Source organism: Crinia signifera, chromosome 8 (genome assembly GCF_055691185.1).
Source record: "Crinia signifera chromosome 8, ASM5569118v1, whole genome shotgun sequence".
Taxonomy (NCBI): Eukaryota; Metazoa; Chordata; class Amphibia; order Anura; family Myobatrachidae; genus Crinia; species Crinia signifera.
The window spans coordinates 65207678-65224069 of NC_139224.1; the positions used below are offsets into that span (position 1 = coordinate 65207678).

Below are 16392 nucleotides of genomic sequence, written 5' to 3' on the forward strand. Positions count from 1 at the left end.
AATGTAAAAAGACCTACAGGACATGATATAAGCAGGTGGTCTCAAATTAATCTACTAAAGAGGCTCAACACTGTTTAGCTGCCAAAAGCAGTTGGAATTGGGCCGAAACAGTGTGGTAAGTTTTTAGGTGATGGCTATTTTGTCTGTTTGACCTCTTACAAATGTCTGTATCGGCAATAAAAAGAAAAAGTTTCCAATTTAAATAGCTAGAGAATCAAAACAATTTGCCAGTAATGGGAAAAAAACCTACAGCACCTGGTGTTCCCATGTGGTCTCCCACCTAAGTACTAACCAGGCCCAACACTGCTTAGCTTCCAAGATCAGACGAGATTGGGCGTATCCAATGTGGTATGGCTGTAGGTGAAATACAAGCACTTTTTTGCCCTCTTCTACTTCTATAACGAGGTAAGCTAATAAAAAAGTTTCCTAACAGTTTTGGCTTACTGAAAAAAATCATGTGTTGGTAATGTAAAAAGACCTACAGGACATGATATAAGCAGGTGGTCTCAAATTAATCTACTAAAGAGGCTCAACACTGTTTAGCTGCCAAAAGCAGTTGGAATTGGGCCGAAACAGTGTGGTAAGTCTTTAGGTGATGACTATTGTGTCTGTTTGACCTCTCCCAAATGTCTGTATCGGCAATAAAAAGAAAAAGTTTCCAATTTAAATAGCTAGAGAATAAAAACAATTTGCCAGTAATGGGAAAAAACCTACAGCACCTGGTGTTCCCATATGGTCTCCCACCCAAGTACTAACCAGGCCCAACACTGCTTAGCTTCCAAGATCAGACGAGATTAAGCATATCCAATGTGGTATGGCTGTAGGTGAGATACAGGCACTTTTTTGCCCTCTTCTACTTCTATAACCAGGTAAGTTAATAAAAAAGTTTCCTAACTGTTTTGGCTTACTGAAAAAAATCATGTGTTGGTAATGTAAAAAGACCTACAGGACATGATATAAGCAGGTGGTCTCAAATTAATCTACTAAAAAGGCTCAACACTGTTTAGCTGCCAAAAGCAGTTGGAATTGGGCCTTAACAATGTGGTAAGTTTTTAGGTGATGGCTATTGTGTCTGTTTGACCTCTTCCAAATGTCTGTACTGGCAATAAAAAAAAGTTTCCAATTTAAATAGCTAGAGAATAAAAACAATTTGCCAGTAATGGAAAAAATCCTACAGCACCGGGTGTTCCCATGTGGTCTCCCACCCAAGTACTAACCAGGCCCAACACTGCTTAGCTTCCAAGATCAGACGAGATTGGGCGTATCCAATGTGGTATGGCTGTAGGTGAAATACAAGCACTTTTTTGCCCTCTTCTACTTCTATAACCAGGTAAGCTAATAAAAAAGTTTCCTAACAGTTTTGGCTTACTGAAAAAAATCATGTGTTGGTAATGTAAAAAGACCTACAGGACATGATATAAGCAGGTGGTCTCAAATTAATCTACTAAAGAGGCTCAACACTGTTTAGCTGCCAAAAGCAGTTGGAATTGGGCCGAAACAGTGTGGTAAGTTTTTAGGTGATGGCTATTGTGTCTGTTTGACCTCTTCCAAATGTCTGTATCGGCAATAAAAAGAAAAAGTTTCCAATTTAAATAGCTAGAGAATCAAAAAAATTGCCAGTAATGGGAAAAAACCTACAGCACCTGGTGTTCCCATGTGGTCTCCCACCTAAGTACTAACCAGGCCCAACACTGCTTAGCTTCCAAGATCAGACGAGATTGGGCGTATCCAATGTGGTATGGCTGTAGGTGAGATACAGGCACTTTTTTGCCCTCTTCTACTTCTATAACCAGGTAAGTTAATAAAAAAGTTTCCTAACTGTATTGGCTTACTGAAAAAAATCATGTGTTGGTAATGTAAAAAGACCTACATGACATGATATAAGCAGGTGGTCTCAAATTAATCTACTAAAGAGGCTCAACACTGTTTAGCTGCCAAAAGCAGTTGGAATTGGGCCGAAACAGTGTGGTAAGTCTTTAGGTGATGACTATTGTGTCTGTTTGACCTCTCCCAAATGTCTGTATCGGCAATAAAAAGAAAAAGTTTCCAATTTAAATAGCTAGAGAATAAAAACAATTTGCCAGTAATCGGAAAAAACCTACAGCACCTGGTGTTCCCATATGGTCTCCCACCCAAGTACTAACCAGGCCCAACACTGCTTAGCTTCCAAGATCAGACGAGATTGGGCGTATCCAATGTGGTATGGCTGTAGGTGAGATACAGGCACTATTTTGCCCTCTTCTACTTCTATAACCAGGTAAGCTAATAAAAATGTTTCCTAACTGTTTTGGCTTACTGAAAAAAATCATGTGTTGGTAATGTAAAAAGACCTACAGGACATGATATAAGCAGGTGGTCCCAAATTATTCTACTAAAAAGGCTCAACACTGTTTAGCTGCCAAAAGCAGTTGGAATTGGGCCTTAACAATGTGGTAAGTTTTTAGGTGATGGCTATTGTGTCTGTTTGACCTCTTCCAAATGTCTGTACTGGCAATAAAAAAAAGTTTCCAATTTAAATAGCTTGAGAATAAAAACAATTTGCAAGTAATGGAAAAAATCCTACAGCACCGGGTGTTCCCATGTGGTCTCCCACCCAAGTACTAACCAGGCCCAACACTGCTTAGCTTCCAAGATCAGATGAGATTGGGCGTATCCAATGTGGTATGGCTGTAGGTGAAATACAAGCACTTTTTTGCCCTCTTCTACTTCTATAACCAGGTAAGCTAATAAAAAAGTTTCCTAACAGTTTTGGCTTACTGAAAAAAATCATGTGTTGGTAATGTAAAAAGACCTACAGGACATGATATAAGCAGGTGGTCTCAAATTAATCTACTAAAGAGGCTCAACACTGTTTAGCTGCCAAAAGCAGTTGGAATTGGGCCGAAACAGTGTGGTAAGTTTTTAGGTGATGGCTATTTTGTCTGTTTGACCTCTTACAAATGTCTGTATCGGCAATAAAAAGAAAAAGTTTCCAATTTAAATAGCTAGAGAATCAAAACAATTTGCCAGTAATGGGAAAAAAACCTACAGCACCTGGTGTTCCCATGTGGTCTCCCACCTAAGTACTAACCAGGCCCAACACTGCTTAGCTTCCAAGATCAGACGAGATTGGGCGTATCCAATGTGGTATGGCTGTAGGTGAAATACAAGCACTTTTTTGCCCTCTTCTACTTCTATAACCAGGTAAGCTAATAAAAAAGTTTCCTAACAGTTTTGGCTTACTGAAAAAAATCATGTGTTGGTAATGTAAAAAGACCTACAGGACATGATATAAGCAGGTGGTCTCAAATTAATCTACTAAAGAGGCTCAACACTGTTTAGCTGCCAAAAGCAGTTGGAATTGGGCCGAAACAGTGTGGTAAGTTTTTAGGTGATGGCTATTGTGTCTGTTTGACCTCTTCCAAATGTCTGTATCGGCAATAAAAAGAAAAAGTTTCCAATTTAAATAGCTAGAGAATCAAAAAATTTGCCAGTAATGGGAAAAAAACTACAGCACCTGGTGTTCCCATGTGGTCTCCCACCTAAGTACTAACCAGGCCCAACACTGCTTAGCTTCCAAGATCAGACGAGATTGGGCGTATCCAATGTGGTATGGCTGTAGGTGAGATACAGGCACTTATTTGCCCTCTTCTACTTCTGTAACCAGGTATGTTAATAAAAAAGTTTCCTAACGGGGGGGCGTGGCCTGGCACGCTGGCTGAGCAGACGTGCTTCTCCGGAGCTCCTGGATAACCTAGCGTTTTTCCCCTCTAAATTATCCCTACCCGCTCCAGATTGCCTCCCCACCCTCCTACTAGCCCTCCCTACACCCCCCGCCTGACCTGGTCCGAGGTCGCAGAGCCGGGCAGCACTTTTAAGTGCTGCTGCAGGTTGCGGCCTGGTCCGGAGATAGAAGCCGGGGCCTCGAGTTCGGGGAGGAAGACGGAGCGGTGACGCGGCAGACGACGCTCCAGCACGGCCAACAGGAGACTCCTCCGTGCCCTCCGACTAGCCGACTAGCCGCCCAGCAAGCTCCCCCACCAAGTCCTCTCACCTGCTGCTGAGCTGACCGACGGATCGGAGCGCATATCTCACCCGCAGCGCGCCGGACCAAAGGAAGCAGGCGTCCAACCCCTAACACCGGGTGTCACAGAGCCTTCACGCCTCTGGTAAGTGGAGTCCGCCACTACCTGAGATTGACCCCATACGGGGAGCACCTCACGCCGCCTATCACCCTCTACCTAGCCGCGGCTGGACCCGGCCATCCCCGCAACCCCACGTGGCTCCGCCATTTTCCCCTCATCCTCACCTGGGCTTGCAGCCCCCAGCAGCTACTCCACAAGTCTTCAAAACCCCTTTTGGGGCTACCCTCACCCATCAACCACAGGGCTGAATTACTCCCTATACTACCTGCAGACCCCTCTTTCACTACCAATTGCGGGCGCACTCCTGGGACCTGTATACAGCCCACCCTGCTTCAATCTCCCCGGAGGCACTAAGCACCAATACAACACTCTGCTGAACCCTTGAACACTCATTAGCCCATATCCCAGACACAGGGATAATTTCATCTCTCAAAACACCACAAGTGCCACCAAGCTCACCCTAGGGAGCTGTGACATAGCGCACCCCAGATAGTCCCTATCTGCAGCACCCCTATTCAGGCTCTAATGTGAATTCCCACATCTTATGGCTGCCGCCCCGTGACGACTACAACTTACACTATATATGAAGTAATAACCTGCTGTAGGAACCCCCACGGTGATTAATACTATATCCTCACCAACTGCGCAATCAGTGCCTAGCTCCAATATGCCTCCAAAGAGACCCAAGGAGGTCGCCCTAACCAAAATAAGCATGTCCGCCAAGAAAACTTCCCAAGCCCCTCTCCTGCAAACAAGCCCCGTGCAGCATGCACACATCCCCATGGAGGTCCATGCGGACCATGGTCCCCCTACTGGGCTGACAGGTATAGATGCTGACTCCGACGAACCGGTCACAGTAAAGTCTCTCTGCCAGGTCTTCTCTGCATTCCAAGCAGAGATAGCCAAAGACCTAAAGATGGCCATCCGAGAGGTTAAAACCGAGCTGGTGGCGATCGGAGACAGAACGGACCACCTAGAGAAGAAAATGGAGGAGTTGGTCGCATCCCACAATGGTCTTATATCTTCTTATGACCGCCAGCAAACTGAAATCACCCAATTCAAAGCCAAGCTCGCGGACCTGGAGGACAGGTCTAGGCGGAACAACATCAAGATCAGGGGCATCCCAGAGTCAGTGACCAATGCCGAACTCGAAGGCTATGCTACGGCACTGTTCTCCAGACTTCTTCCCTCCGCTAATCCCAAAGATCTCCTCATCGACCGCATCCACCGCCTGCCGAGACCCAAAACAATCCCAGCCGACCTACCCAAAGACACCCTCCTCCGGGTCCACTTCTTCACAGTTAAAGAACAACTCTTGAAAGCAGCACGTGAAGCAAAGAGATCCGACACTTTGGGAGGCCTCCAGTTGTTCCAAGATTTCTCCCCTGCGACCCTGGCTAACAGAAGAGCCTTCGCCCCTATCACTATGGCACTGCGCGCTCACGAAATCCGATACCGTTGGGGGTTCCCCGTGAAGCTGATCATTACACACGAAGACACCACCTACAATGTGCCCACCTTAGAAGCTGGAATGAAACTCCTGCTAGAATGGGACATCTCAACTACAGGAACCCAACGGCAGAAGCGCCCCCAGCCCCTCAGCCAGGATTGGGCTGACACTTGATGCCCCCTATGCTGACACAGACATCTCCTCTCTATATCTGAACTCCCATGCCACCCTACTTCCTTACCTCCCCACAGCGGGTGGAGGTTTATGCGATAAGTATCAGTCTTTTTTATTACTTGCCAATGGTTGTAGGATGTTAGGCACTGGGACTTGGTTTATAGACGCTTACTGCATTCGGATGTTAGTCTGTTAAAAGTTTTTCTCTGTTTTCGCCCATAAGTATTATACCCCATACAAGAGTTGGGGCTTATTCGTGCCCGTTTTAGTGAGTTATACATAGTATTAGCTTACCCATTTCCTCCCAAGTTACACAGGTGGAATGTTTGTTAATTTGTTTTATGTTGCTAAGTTTCTAAGAAAAATAAAAATTAATGGAAAGTCGTTTCTGGGGCGGCGGTCTTCATCTTCCCTGCTATCCAGTGAGGCCGGGCCGCCACCCCAAAAACCCTTGGATACTACTGCATGAAAATCCTTTCTTTTCCCCTGCAGTAGTCATGCGGGTCCTAGTTGTTGGACCCTTTTGTTTTACCTTTCCCTTTATTCTGTTTCTCTTCTGTTACCTGTCTTCTCCCCCCCCCCCCCCCCGGACAGTATTCCTTACCACCAACTCATGCCATCTACCACCCCTCCCACAGACACACCCGAAATATTTACAGCATCTTTTAAGGACATGCCATGCCTAAACTAATATCTTTAAATGTTAAGGGGCTGAACTCCCCACACAAGCGCAGGATGGCCCTGTCATATCTCCACAAACAAAAGGCAGATATAGTTGCCCTCCAAGAGACGCACTTTGCCTCCTCTAACCCACCCAAATTCAAAGACTCAAACTACCCGACAACTTACTATGCCAATGGTCCCTTCAAACGTAATGGTGTTGCCATACTTTTTAATCGCCATACTCCCTTTACCTGCCAATCCCAAACTGCTGATAAAAATGGCAGATACCTGATACTCACTGGCCTCCTAGAGGACAGACTGACGACTATAGTATCCATTTACGCCCCCAACACGAACCAGGTGGCTTTCCTCCGCAAACTCTTCACCCTTGTACGAAAAATCTCAAAAGGCTCTTTGATTCTGTTAGGTGATTTTAATTTGGCGCTTGACCCCCGGCTGGACAAATCCCGTCCCCCCCCTACCCACCATACGCATCCAGATACTCAATCGACAGCCCTACGTAACCTATTACTAGAATTCGACCTATATGACATTTGGAGAACAACCTACCCAACTGGTCGAGAATACACTTTTCATTCCCAAGTTCATAACACCTACTCTAGAATCGATTACATCCTCTGTGATAAGTGGTCCCTCCAACACTCCTCGGGAGCCGACATACTCCCTATCACCTGGTCCGACCATGCACCTGTAGTGTGGCAATGGAACTTCCTCCCCTCACAAGCCCCCCCCAGGCCCTGGCGCCTATTCCCTCACTTACTAAAAGACCCCGTAGCCAAAGACACTATATTAAAAACAATGGAAGCATATATGTCCAATAACCAGACAACTGATACCTCGGTGATCAACCACTGGTGTGCCTTTAAGGCGGTCACCAGAGGGGCAGCCATACAAGCTGGAGCCACAATGAAACGCAGAGCCGTCGCAACTCAAAAAACTTTAGAGGCCAAACTAATAGATCTTGAAAACAGGAATAAAAAATCCCCCTCTGTCCCCCTAAAGACAGAGTTAGCTTCGGTGCGTAGCCAACTCCAGAAACTACTCCTTACACGCACCCAATCAGCTTTAAACAGGATACGGCATAGATTCTATATAGCCAGCAACAGATCGGGCAGGATGTTAGCCCGAAAACTACGTGCCCAGCAGGCTAGAAACAGAATTAAATATATTATCTCTCCAAGTAAAGAGAAAGTGCATAACCCTAAAGCCATCGCCAATCAGTTTGCTGACTACTATTCTAAGCTTTATAATCTCTCCCTAGACCCCTCCACGCCACAACCTACTAATGCTACCATCGGTGATTTCTTAGACAATTTACACTTCCCTTCCCTTTCCCTTGAACAACTAGATTCCCTAAACGCCCCTTGGTCACAGGCGGAAATCCAATCAGCCATTAAATCACTCCCCCGCAATAAGGCCCCTGGGCCTGATGGCTTCATTACAGATTTTTATAAGTCCTTCAGCGACCTACTGTCCCCCTACCTAGGAGACCTTTTTAATGAGCTCTCTTCTGTGGGAAAGGCCCCCCCAGAGCTACTTGAGGCCCGAATAGTGACTATCCCGAAGCCCGGAAAAAACCCTGCGTTGTGCCAAAATTATCGCCCGATAGCCCTGCTGAACACTGATATCAAAATCTTTGCTAAATTAATGGCGTCCCGAATAAATCATTTCTTACCCTCGCTGGTCCACCCAGACCAGACGGGGTTTGTCCCTGGGCGACAGGCCCCGGACAACACTAGAAGAGTGTTCAACTTAATTGACTCATTATCCACAGGACAGGACTTGCTTCTTCTCTCACTCGATGCCGAAAAGGCATTTGATCGCCTTAATTGGCAATATATGCAAGAGGTCCTCTCACGTTTTGGCTTCAAGGACCGGATTTTGCGGTCAATTATGTCTCTATACAGTTCCCCATCGGCCCGAGTGTTCAGTAATGGCTTCCTCTCCACCCCTTTCACAATCTCCAATGGCACAAGGCAGGGTTGCCCCCTTTCGCCCCTGATATTTGTCCTCTCCATTGAACCATTGGCTATGTCCATCCGCGATAATCCCAATATCCCGGGTCTCCGAGTGGGCTCCACTAACCATAAGCTGAGCCTATTCGCAGATGATGTGCTACTTTTTGTGACAGACCCTCCCAATACGCTCCCGCACATCCACGCGACACTATCCTCCTATAGCGCTGCCTCTTATTACAAGCTCAACACATCCAAGACTGACGCCCTCCCGATTAACCTAACAGATTCCCTCCCCTCACTGAAATCCACATATAACTACAATTGGCAGCCCGATTCTATAAAATACTTAGGCATACACATTCCCCCAAATATGAAAACTGTATTTGAGGTTAATTTGTCTCCCCTCCTCACTTCCCTTGCGTCTCTCTCCAGATCATGGTTAGCATTCGAAATCTCATGGATGGGTAGGATGGCGGCATTTAAGATGTCACTCCTGCCCAAGCTTATGTACCTGTTCCGCACCATCCCTTATATATTCCCAAAAAAGTCGTTGCAAATAGCCACTACTATCCTAACAAAATATGTATGGTCAACAAAACCCCCAGCTATGGCCCGCTCCAAAATGTCCCTCCCGAAAGCATTTGGAGGACTCGACCTCCCTGATCTATCCCTCTACCAGACAGCTTGTCTCTTGGCCCCATCTAAACACTATTTTGAAAGTCCCTCTCCCAGAGCCTGGGTGGATATCGAACAATCTCATTGCCCACACATCCTTCTCTCGGACTTACTAAAAATTCCAAAACATATTAGACCCCCCCTCCCAGCTCTACTCCCGACGACAGCTGCTACCCTACATGTGTGGGACCAACTACTTTCCACTATCCGGGCCCCTCCTGCCCTTATCACCACTCTCCCTATCACTACAGCGGCAAAACTTGTACCCAATCTCAACCTGAATCTCTGGAAACGCAACGGGATCAAAACCCTAGGAGATGTGTTAAACGCCAACACAGTCCTCCCCTTCGCTTCCCTACAAGAAATGTACTCCCTCCCCTCTCACGAGTCCTACCATTACCTGCAGTTGGCCCACTGGTGGAACTCACACTGTGCCAAACACTCCCCCCCAGAAGCTCTTCACCAGACGGTCCTCTCCCGCCCCTCCATGACGAGATCCACAGGCGATATTTCCTTCTGGTATAGGACCCTGATAACTCCCCCTGAGTTTGCCAAGACAGCAGCCCATAAGAAATGGGAGATAGACCTAGGCACCCAGCTCTCCGCCCCCCAGTGGAGTAAGATCTTCCTATCCTCATACACAATGTCCCGCTGCCTCAACCACTCGGAGATGCATATAAAACTGATTAATCGTCTCTACCTGACCCCCGACCGACTACATACCTTTTGGCCAACTTGCTCTAATATGTGCTGGCGCCAATGTGGGAATGTGGGTAATATATTCCATATTTTTTGGTCTTGTCCCAAACTTAAGGAGTACTGGAGAGAGGTGTTTGGTTTGATATCCACAGTAATCCAGATAACCCTCCTGCCTGACCCACTTCTAGCCTTACTCCACGTATACCCCCAGGAACTCCCGGCAGGGAAAACATATGTCCTCGGACACATTCTTATCGCGGCACGTGCAAATCTTGCCCAACAGTGGAAGCAACCCTCCCCACCCTCCTTTTTCCAGGTTATTTTAAAAACTAACCACCACTACCTCATGGAGACCGGTCACCAACCCCACTCGACTAATCCCCCCCCACCCCACCCTAGATGGGCCCCTTGGCACATCTACATAACAAAAGGTGCGGGGACCAGGTTTTTCCCCCTTGACCCCTCTGGGCAGTCATCTACGTTCAGTTTGAAGGAAACCCCGGACCCGGACTCCCCCCCACCTTAAGTATTAGATAACAGCACGACTAAGCCAATAGATCCGGGATTGTTTGAGGATGTTTATCTCAACCTACTGTATTGTCTTATTTGATTTGCTAGTGTATTAGTTATTTAATATATAGCCCGCTCTGCATAGCGGTGTGCTTATGTTTTGTTATGCTTTATTTTTTTGTTTTGTCTACCTTATTTACAATATTGTATTGTCCCCAATCCGGAATGCTGTCCCCCCCTCCCCCCCCCCAAGTACCCTCCCTTTTTTCTTCTGTACCCCATATAAAACTCTGTGTTAATAAAAATTTATTGATGGAAAAAAAAAAAAAAAAAGTTTCCTAACTGTATTGGCTTACTGAAAAAAATCATGTGTTGGTAATGTAAAAAGACCTACATGACATGATATAAGCAGGTGGTCTCAAATTAATCTACTAAAGAGGCTCAACACTGTTTAGCTGCCAAAAGCAGTTGGAATTGGGCCTTAACAATGTGGTAAGTTTTTAGGTGATGGCTATTGTGTCTGTTTGACCTCTTCCAAATATCTGTATCGGCAATAAAAAGAAAAAGTTTCCAATTTAAATAACTAGAGAATAAAAACAATTTGCCAGTAATGGGAAAAAACCTACAGCACCTGGTGTTCCCATATTGTCTCCCACCCAAGTACTAACCAGGCCCAACACTGCTTAGCTTCCAAGATCAGACGAGATTGGGCGTATCCAATGTGGTATGGCTGTAGGTGAGATACAGGCACTATTTTGCCCTCTTCTACTTCTATAACCAGGTAAGCTAATAAAAATGTTTCCTAACTGTTTTGGCTTACTGAAAAAAATCATGTGTTGGTAATGTAAAAAGACCTACAGGACATGATATAAGCAGGTGGTCTCAAATTAATCTACTAAAAAGGCTCAACACTGTTTAGCTGCCAAAAGCAGTTGGAATTGGGCCTTAACAATGTGGTAAGTTTTTAGGTGATGGCTATTGTGTCTGTTTGACCTCTTCCAAATATCTGTACTGGCAATAAAAAAAAGTTTCCAATTTAAATAGCTAGAGAATAAAAACAATTTGCCAGTAATGGAAAAAATCCTACAGCACCGGGTGTTTCCATGTGGTCTCCCACCCAAGTACTAACCAGGCCCAACACTGCTTAGCTTCCAAGATCAGACGAGATTGGGCGTATCCAATGTGGTATGGCTATAGGTGAAATACAAGCACTTTTTTGCCCTCTTCTACTTCAATAACGAGGTAAGCTAATAAAAAAGTTTCCTAACAGTTTTGGCTTACTGAAAAAAATCATGTGTTGGTAATGTAAAAAGACCTACAGGACATGATATAAGCAGGTGGTCTCAAATTAATCTACTAAAGAGGCTCAACACTGTTTAGCTGCCAAAAGCAGTTGGAATTGGGCCGAAACAGTGTGGTAAGTTTTTAGGTGATGGCTATTGTGTCTGTTTGACCTCTTCCAAATGTCTGTATCGGCAATAAAAAGAAAAAGTTTCCAATTTAAATAGCTAGAGAATCAAAAAATTTGCCAGTAATGGGAAAAAACCTACAGCACCTGGTGTTCCCATGTGGTCTCCCACCTAAGTACTAACCAGGCCCAACACTGCTTAGCTTCCAAGATCAGACGAGATTAGGCATATCCAATGTGGTATGGCTGTAGGCGAGATACAGGCACTTTTTTGCCCTCTTCTACTTCTATAACCAGGTAAGTTAATAAAAAAGTTTCCTAACTGTTTTGGCTTACTGGAAAAAATCATGTGTTGGTAATGTAAAAAGACCTACATGACATGATATAAGCAGGTGGTCTCAAATTAATCTACTAAAGAGGCTCAACACTGTTTAGCTGCCAAAAGCAGTTGGAATTGGGCCGAAACAGTGTGGTAAGTCTTTAGGTGATGACTATTGTGTCTGTTTGACCTCTCCCAAATGTCTGTATCGGCAATAAAAAGAAAAAGTTTCCAATTTAAATAGCTAGAGAATAAAAACAATTTGCCAGTAATGGGAAAAAACCTACAGCACCTGGTGTTCCCATATGGTCTCCCACCCAAGTACTAACCAGGCCCAACACTGCTTAGCTTCCAAGATCAGACAAGATTGGGCGTATCCAATGTGGTATGGCTGAAGGTGAGATACAGGCACTATTTTGCCCTCTTCTACTTCTATAACCAGGTAAGTTAATAAAAATGTTTCCTAACTGTTTTGGCTTACTGAAAAAAATCATGTGTTGGTAATGTAAAAAGACCTACAGGACATGATATAAGCAGGTGGTCTCAAATTAATCTACTAAAGAGGCTCAACACTGTTTAGCTGCCAAAAGCAGTTGGAATTGGGCCTAAACAGTGTGGTAAGTTTTTAGGTGATGGCTATTGTGTCTGTTTGACCTCTTCCAAATGTCTGTACTGGCAATAAAAAAAAGTTTCCAATTTAAATAGCTAGAGAATAAAAACAATTTGCCAGTAATGGAAAAATCCTACAGCACCGGGTGTTCCCATGTGGTCTCCCACCCAAGTACTAACCAGGCCCAACACTGCTTAGCTTCCAAGATCAGACGAGATTGGGCGTATCCAATGTGGTATGGCTATAGGTGAAATACTAGCACTTTTTTGCCCTCTTCTACTTCTATAACCAGGTAAGCTAATTAAAAAGTTTCCTAACAGTTTTGGCTTACTGAATAAAATCATGTGTTGGTAATGTAAAAAGACCTACAGGACATGATATAAGCAGGTGGTCTCAAATTAATCTACTAAAGAGGCTCAACACTGTTTAGCTGCCAAAAGCAGTTGGAATTGGGCCGAAACAGTGTGGTAAGTTTTTAGGTGATGGCTATTGTGTTTGTTTGACCTCTTCCAAATGTCTGTATCGGCAATAAAAAGAAAAAGTTTCCAATTTAAATAGCTAGAGAATCAAAACAATTTGCCAGTAATGGGAAAAAACCTACAGCACCTGGTGTTCCCATGTGGTCTCCCACCTAAGTACTAACCAGGCCCAACACTGCTTAGCTTCCAAGATCAGACGAGATTGGGCGTATCCAATGTGGTATGGCTGTAGGTGAGATACAGGCACTTTTTTGCCCTCTTCTACTTCTATAACCAGGTAAGTTAATAAAAAAGTTTCCTAACTGTATTGGCTTACTGAAAAAAATCATGTGTTGGTAATGTAAAAAGACCTACATGACATGATATAAGCAGGTGGTCTCAAATTAATCTACTAAAGAGGCTCAACACTGTTTAGCTGCCAAAAGCAGTTGGAATTGGGCCGAAACAGTGTGGTAAGTCTTTAGGTGATGACTATTGTGTCTGTTTGACCTCTCCCAAATGTCTGTATCGGCAATAAAAAGAAAAAGTTTCCAATTTAAATAGCTAGAGAATAAAAACAATTTGCCAGTAATGGGAAAAAACCTACAGCACCTGGTGTTCCCATATGGTCTCCCACCCAAGTACTAACCAGGCCCAACACTGCTTAGCTTCCAAGATCAGATGAGATTAGGCATATCCAATGTGGTATGGCTGTAGGTGAGATACAGGCACTTTTTTGCCCTCTTCTACTTCTATAACCAGGTAAGTTAATAAAAAAGTTTCCTAACTGTTTTGGCTTACTGAAAAAAATCATGTGTTGGTAATGTAAAAAGACCTACATGACATCTTATAAGCAGGTGGTCTCAAATTAATCTACTAAAGAGGCTCAACACTGTTTAGCTGCCAAAAGCAGTTGGAATTGGGCCGAAACAGTGTGGTAAGTCTTTAGGTGATGACTATTGTGTCTGTTTGACCTCTCCCAAATGTCTGTATCGGCAATAAAAAGAAAAAGTTTCCAATTTAAATAGCTAGAGAATAAAAACAATTTGCCAGTAATGGGAAAAAACCTACAGCACCTGGTGTTCCCATATGGTCTCCCACCCAAGTACTAACCAGGCCCAACACTGCTTAGCTTCCAAGATCAGACGAGATTGGGCGTATCCAATGTGGTATGGCTGTAGGTGAGATACAGGCACTATTTTGCCCTCTTCTACTTCTATAACCAGGTAAGCTAATAAAAAAGTTTCCTAACAGTTTTGGCTTACTGAAAAAAATCATGTGTTGGTAATGTAAAAAGACCTACAGGACATGATATAAGCAGGTGGTCTCAAATTAATCTACTAAAGAGGCTCAACACTGTTTAGCTGCCAAAAGCAGTTGGAATTGGGCCGAAACAGTGTGGTAAGTTTTTAGGTGATGGCTATTGTGTCTGTTTGACCTCTTCCAAATGTCTGTATCGGCAATAAAAAGAAAAAGTTTCCAATTTAAATAGCTAGAGAATCAAAAAAATTGCCAGTAATGGGAAAAAACCTACAGCACCTGGTGTTCCCATGTGGTCTCCCACCTAAGTACTAACCAGGCCCAACACTGCTTAGCTTCCAAGATCAGACGAGATTGGGCGTATCCAATGTGGTATGGCTGTAGGTGAGATACAGGCACTTTTTTGCCCTCTTCTACTTCTATAACCAGGTAAGTTAATAAAAAAGTTTCCTAACTGTATTGGCTTACTGAAAAAAATCATGTGTTGGTAATGTAAAAAGACCTACATGACATGATATAAGCAGGTGGTCTCAAATTAATCTACTAAAGAGGCTCAACACTGTTTAGCTGCCAAAAGCAGTTGGAATTGGGCCGAAACAGTGTGGTAAGTCTTTAGGTGATGACTATTGTGTCTGTTTGACCTCTCCCAAATGTCTGTATCGGCAATAAAAAGAAAAAGTTTCCAATTTAAATAGCTAGAGAATAAAAACAATTTGCCAGTAATCGGAAAAAACCTACAGCACCTGGTGTTCCCATATGGTCTCCCACCCAAGTACTAACCAGGCCCAACACTGCTTAGCTTCCAAGATCAGACGAGATTGGGCGTATCCAATGTGGTATGGCTGTAGGTGAGATACAGGCACTATTTTGCCCTCTTCTACTTCTATAACCAGGTAAGCTAATAAAAATGTTTCCTAACTGTTTTGGCTTACTGAAAAAAATCATGTGTTGGTAATGTAAAAAGACCTACAGGACATGATATAAGCAGGTGGTCCCAAATTAATCTACTAAAAAGGCTCAACACTGTTTAGCTGCCAAAAGCAGTTGGAATTGGGCCTTAACAATGTGGTAAGTTTTTAGGTGATGGCTATTGTGTCTGTTTGACCTCTTCCAAATGTCTGTACTGGCAATAAAAAAAAGTTTCCAATTTAAATAGCTTGAGAATAAAAACAATTTGCAAGTAATGGAAAAAATCCTACAGCACCGGGTGTTCCCATGTGGTCTCCCACCCAAGTACTAACCAGGCCCAACACTGCTTAGCTTCCAAGATCAGACGAGATTGGGCGTATCCAATGTGGTATGGCTGTAGGTGAAATACAAGCACTTTTTTGCCCTCTTCTACTTCTATAACCAGGTAAGCTAATAAAAAAGTTTCCTAACAGTTTTGGCTTACTGAAAAAAATCATGTGTTGGTAATGTAAAAAGACCTACAGGACATGATATAAGCAGGTGGTCTCAAATTAATCTACTAAAGAGGCTCAACACTGTTTAGCTGCCAAAAGCAGTTGGAATTGGGCCGAAACAGTGTGGTAAGTTTTTAGGTGATGGCTATTTTGTCTGTTTGACCTCTTACAAATGTCTGTATCGGCAATAAAAAGAAAAAGTTTCCAATTTAAATAGCTAGAGAATCAAAACAATTTGCCAGTAATGGGAAAAAAACCTACAGCACCTGGTGTTCCCATGTGGTCTCCCACCTAAGTACTAACCAGGCCCAACACTGCTTAGCTTCCAAGATCAGACGAGATTGGGCGTATCCAATGTGGTATGGCTGTAGGTGAAATACAAGCACTTTTTTGCCCTCTTCTACTTCTATAACCAGGTAAGCTAATAAAAAAGTTTCCTAACAGTTTTGGCTTACTGAAAAAAATCATGTGTTGGTAATGTAAAAAGACCTACAGGACATGATATAAGCAGGTGGTCTCAAATTAATCTACTAAAGAGGCTCAACACTGTTTAGCTGCCAAAAGCAGTTGGAATTGGGCCGAAACAGTGTGGTAAGTTTTTAGGTGATGGCTATTGTGTCTGTTTGACCTCTTCCAAATGTCTGTATCGGCAATAAAAAG

The 16392-nt window shown here is 43.9% G+C and overlaps 20 non-coding genes across 20 annotated transcripts; all 20 read right to left on the reverse strand.

Moving 5' to 3' along the window:
* Positions 1–243: 243 nt before the first annotated feature.
* On the reverse strand, positions 244–362 carry LOC146030605 (5S ribosomal RNA). Its single transcript, XR_014456094.1, has one exon. It is a non-coding gene; the product is annotated as a 5S ribosomal RNA (ribosomal RNA).
* Positions 363–707: 345 nt separating this feature from the next.
* LOC146033748 (5S ribosomal RNA) lies at positions 708–826 on the reverse strand. Its single transcript, XR_014459157.1, has one exon. It is a non-coding gene; the product is annotated as a 5S ribosomal RNA (ribosomal RNA).
* A 342-nt stretch (positions 827–1168) lies between these two features.
* Positions 1169–1287, reverse strand: LOC146031817 (5S ribosomal RNA). The gene has a single exon (XR_014457270.1). It is a non-coding gene; the product is annotated as a 5S ribosomal RNA (ribosomal RNA).
* A 344-nt stretch (positions 1288–1631) lies between these two features.
* Positions 1632–1750, reverse strand: LOC146030606 (5S ribosomal RNA). The gene has a single exon (XR_014456095.1). It is a non-coding gene; the product is annotated as a 5S ribosomal RNA (ribosomal RNA).
* A 345-nt stretch (positions 1751–2095) lies between these two features.
* On the reverse strand, positions 2096–2214 carry LOC146030690 (5S ribosomal RNA). The gene has a single exon (XR_014456181.1). It is a non-coding gene; the product is annotated as a 5S ribosomal RNA (ribosomal RNA).
* Positions 2215–2556: 342 nt separating this feature from the next.
* Positions 2557–2675, reverse strand: LOC146031224 (5S ribosomal RNA). The gene has a single exon (XR_014456695.1). It is a non-coding gene; the product is annotated as a 5S ribosomal RNA (ribosomal RNA).
* A 346-nt stretch (positions 2676–3021) lies between these two features.
* Positions 3022–3140, reverse strand: LOC146030607 (5S ribosomal RNA). The gene has a single exon (XR_014456097.1). It is a non-coding gene; the product is annotated as a 5S ribosomal RNA (ribosomal RNA).
* Positions 3141–3484: 344 nt separating this feature from the next.
* Positions 3485–3603, reverse strand: LOC146031601 (5S ribosomal RNA). Its single transcript, XR_014457064.1, has one exon. It is a non-coding gene; the product is annotated as a 5S ribosomal RNA (ribosomal RNA).
* A 7290-nt stretch (positions 3604–10893) lies between these two features.
* On the reverse strand, positions 10894–11012 carry LOC146033677 (5S ribosomal RNA). The gene has a single exon (XR_014459085.1). It is a non-coding gene; the product is annotated as a 5S ribosomal RNA (ribosomal RNA).
* Positions 11013–11354: 342 nt separating this feature from the next.
* Positions 11355–11473, reverse strand: LOC146034318 (5S ribosomal RNA). Its single transcript, XR_014459725.1, has one exon. It is a non-coding gene; the product is annotated as a 5S ribosomal RNA (ribosomal RNA).
* Positions 11474–11817: 344 nt separating this feature from the next.
* LOC146033470 (5S ribosomal RNA) lies at positions 11818–11936 on the reverse strand. The gene has a single exon (XR_014458879.1). It is a non-coding gene; the product is annotated as a 5S ribosomal RNA (ribosomal RNA).
* A 345-nt stretch (positions 11937–12281) lies between these two features.
* Positions 12282–12400, reverse strand: LOC146033874 (5S ribosomal RNA). Its single transcript, XR_014459282.1, has one exon. It is a non-coding gene; the product is annotated as a 5S ribosomal RNA (ribosomal RNA).
* A 341-nt stretch (positions 12401–12741) lies between these two features.
* LOC146032619 (5S ribosomal RNA) lies at positions 12742–12860 on the reverse strand. Its single transcript, XR_014458046.1, has one exon. It is a non-coding gene; the product is annotated as a 5S ribosomal RNA (ribosomal RNA).
* Positions 12861–13205: 345 nt separating this feature from the next.
* LOC146030608 (5S ribosomal RNA) lies at positions 13206–13324 on the reverse strand. Its single transcript, XR_014456098.1, has one exon. It is a non-coding gene; the product is annotated as a 5S ribosomal RNA (ribosomal RNA).
* A 345-nt stretch (positions 13325–13669) lies between these two features.
* LOC146032129 (5S ribosomal RNA) lies at positions 13670–13788 on the reverse strand. Its single transcript, XR_014457572.1, has one exon. It is a non-coding gene; the product is annotated as a 5S ribosomal RNA (ribosomal RNA).
* Positions 13789–14133: 345 nt separating this feature from the next.
* On the reverse strand, positions 14134–14252 carry LOC146030691 (5S ribosomal RNA). The gene has a single exon (XR_014456182.1). It is a non-coding gene; the product is annotated as a 5S ribosomal RNA (ribosomal RNA).
* A 344-nt stretch (positions 14253–14596) lies between these two features.
* LOC146030609 (5S ribosomal RNA) lies at positions 14597–14715 on the reverse strand. The gene has a single exon (XR_014456099.1). It is a non-coding gene; the product is annotated as a 5S ribosomal RNA (ribosomal RNA).
* A 345-nt stretch (positions 14716–15060) lies between these two features.
* Positions 15061–15179, reverse strand: LOC146030692 (5S ribosomal RNA). The gene has a single exon (XR_014456183.1). It is a non-coding gene; the product is annotated as a 5S ribosomal RNA (ribosomal RNA).
* A 342-nt stretch (positions 15180–15521) lies between these two features.
* On the reverse strand, positions 15522–15640 carry LOC146031818 (5S ribosomal RNA). The gene has a single exon (XR_014457271.1). It is a non-coding gene; the product is annotated as a 5S ribosomal RNA (ribosomal RNA).
* A 346-nt stretch (positions 15641–15986) lies between these two features.
* LOC146030610 (5S ribosomal RNA) lies at positions 15987–16105 on the reverse strand. The gene has a single exon (XR_014456100.1). It is a non-coding gene; the product is annotated as a 5S ribosomal RNA (ribosomal RNA).
* Positions 16106–16392: the final 287 nt, after the last annotated feature.